Source organism: Psammomys obesus, unplaced genomic scaffold (assembly GCF_907164565.1).
Source record: "Psammomys obesus unplaced genomic scaffold, mPsaObe1.curated_primary_1811, whole genome shotgun sequence".
Taxonomy (NCBI): Eukaryota; Metazoa; Chordata; class Mammalia; order Rodentia; family Muridae; genus Psammomys; species Psammomys obesus.
In genome coordinates, this window is record NW_026596079.1 from 1075283 (window position 1) to 1078159 (window position 2877).

Here is a 2877-nt window from a genome sequence, read left to right on the forward strand (position 1 = left end):
GCCTCTGCCTCTGCCTCTGCCTCTGCCTCTGCCTCTGCCTCTGCCTCCCAAGTGCTGGGATTAAAGACCTGTGCTGTTACACCTAGCTGGTGTACGTTTGTAACTTTTTTTTTTCCCCTAAGACAGGGAGGGTTTCTCTGTGTGGCCCTGGCAGTCTGAAACTCTCTCTGTAGGCCAGGCTGACCTTGAACTCAGAGATTCACCTGTCTCTGCTTCTCAAGTGCTGAGATCAAAGGCATGCACCCCCACCATCCCAGCTGACCTTTGTGACTTTTTTTTTTTTAAGATTTATTTATTTATTATGTATACACAATATCTCATTATGCACCAGATCTCCTTATAGGTGGCTGTGAACTACCATGTGGTTGCTGGGAATAGAACTCAGGTTTGGAAGAAAAACCAGTGCTCTTAACCTCTGAGCCATCTCTCCAGCCCCCGCCCCTTGTAACTTTATAATGATAGAATATGATCAGCTTTCTGTGACATTAATTTACATTGTCATATTCCTTCCTATGGAAACATCCTGAGTTCATTCTTCACTGGTACAATCAAATACTTGATTTGTTTTCCACGTGATGTTAGCCAAAAGGCTTAGAAGTAATTGAAACTGGATTTTTTTTTTTCTTTTTTTCTTATTCAAGGCAGGGTTACTCTGTATAGCCCCAGCTGTCCTAGAACTCTCTCTGTAGACCAGACTGGCCTTGAACGCAGAGATCTGCCAGTTTCTGCCTCCCAAGTGCTAGGATTAAAGTCATGTGTCACTATTGCCTGGTGAGACTGGATAATTTAATAAAGAAAAGAGGCTTACTTAGTGCGAGGTGTTGGGAGATTGAAATCTAACATCAGGTGGCTTCATCTGGTTGGCCTCTTGTGAGGAAGGAGGGCCTTTGGACTACAGTAAAGCCTGGTAAATAGCATCACGTGGCAGAGCTGATGGCTCTGGAAGAAAGATCTTGGGAAGATCCAGGCTGAGAACAATCTGCTCTGAAAGAGCTAATCTTGTCCCTTGAGGGACGGCACCCCCGTGAGACAACAGTAATCCTTCTTAAGCAGCTAATTACTTCTCTTAAGGTCTGCTACCTCAATCCCTTTACCTTGGGGACAAATCACATTCAAACAATAGCAGTGGATGCATCCGATTAAACCAGTTCCCTGTCCTAGAACACTAGCTTTTGTTTTTGTTTTTAATTATAACTTGCTGGTAAAGACACTTACTCCCAAGCCTAATGACCTGAATTTGTTCCCATGACCCACTTGGTGGAAGGAGAGAACTGACTTCTACAAGTTATCCTCTGACTTCCACACGTACACAATAACTAAGTAAATAAATAAATATTTAAAAAAGAAACTAGTACAGTGAGGAACTTTGTATGTCCTTGGCATGACTGTGACTATTGTTAAATTTTCTGATTTTCACATGGTATGGTGGCCCATGCCTTTAACCCAGTGCTCGGGAGGCAGAGGCAGGCAGATCTCTGAGTTTGAGTCCAGCCTGGTCTACAAAGTGAGTGCAAGACAGCCTCTGTTGCACAGAGAAACCCCTTTTCCAATTGCAATTATATTGGTAAAAATCCAAAGGTCTGCATCTCTGAAACTAGTTGATGAGGAGATAGCCAACAGATGAATGGAAGTGTCCATCAAACATAGCATGAATACAAGCAGGAAACAAGAGCTACCCTCCTGTGTGCCCACTTAGGGGGCAAGAGTAATGCGTCTTACCTGTGTGAAAGACCACACTGATGTGGTTTGGGTTGATGGAAAAGCCAGGGTCAAAGCATGTATGTGGGATGTCACTTTTTACCTTAAAAGACAGAAAAATCAAGATCAAATTAGGATTTACTTGATTTTTTTTTTCCTATGAGGAAACTGGAGAAATGAACAGGAAGTGATTGTATTTACACTTCGTTTGGGATCACAAAGGGACAGGACCCAAGGAAGACTGTTAACTCTCTACTGTTAATATTTTATTTAAATGATGACACCCCCTGCCCCATTGCCACACACACACACACACACACACACACACACACACACACACACACACACTTCTTTCTTTTTTTCCCTGAGACAGTGACTTTAGCCCAGGCTGGCCTGAAACTCTCCTTGGAGCTGGGGATGACCTTGAACTTCAGATCTTCCTGATTTTTCTACTCAAACAGGTTTCTGGTCTTGTTTGTTTTTTAAGCCCTTCCTCCCCGCTAACCCCCAATGCTGGGGATGGAATCCAGGGTGTGTGTATGCTGGGCTGATGCTAGGCCACTGACCCACAGCCCCAGCCCTCCATGGGAACTCGGTTGAACTGCTTGCTTCCGCAGCACACACGCTAAAATTGGAACAATTCAGAGAATATTAGCATGACCCCTACGAAAGGATGGCACATAAATTTATGAAGTGTTCCATGTTTTAAAAAAGTAAACAAACTTTAGAATTTCTAAGATGTTTGCTAGTATTACAATTGTTCCTCTCTAGGCGTAACAACAGAGTGGACCCCCACCTGCCCAACATCTAGGATTACAGTCTCAAAGAAACAATACAGCCTTACAATCACGCAAGTGAATAGCTGAGGTAATTGTTAACAGAGTCTTTCTTCGGCCTGCAACAGCAACCACAGTTAGTGTCGGCTTTTTTTCTGAGCAAAGTATCTGGGTTGTTAGACAGCTGCACGCCGAATGGGGCTCACTGACTCAGGGTTAGCTGGGTGTGGTGTGGTTCGTGCCATTAATACCAGCACTCTAGAGGCAGAGGCAGGTGGATCTCTGTGAGTTCCTAGCCAGCCAGAGATACACACAGTGAAATACACATGTATACATATTGGTCTTTTTTCTTCTTTCTTCCTTCCTTCCTTCCTTCCTTCCTTCCTTCCTTCCTTCCTTCCTT

General features: G+C 43.8%; 1 protein-coding gene and 1 non-coding gene across 4 annotated transcripts in view; both read left to right on the forward strand.

The window, feature by feature from the left end:
• The window catches only part of Plec (plectin), a 62331-nt gene that overhangs the window by 16025 nt on the left and 43429 nt on the right, over positions 1 to 2877 (forward strand). The gene's annotated exons all lie outside the window — the stretch shown is intronic.
• LOC129690927 (U6 spliceosomal RNA) lies at positions 2304 to 2406 on the forward strand. The gene has a single exon (XR_008722380.1). It is a non-coding gene; the product is annotated as a U6 spliceosomal RNA (small nuclear RNA).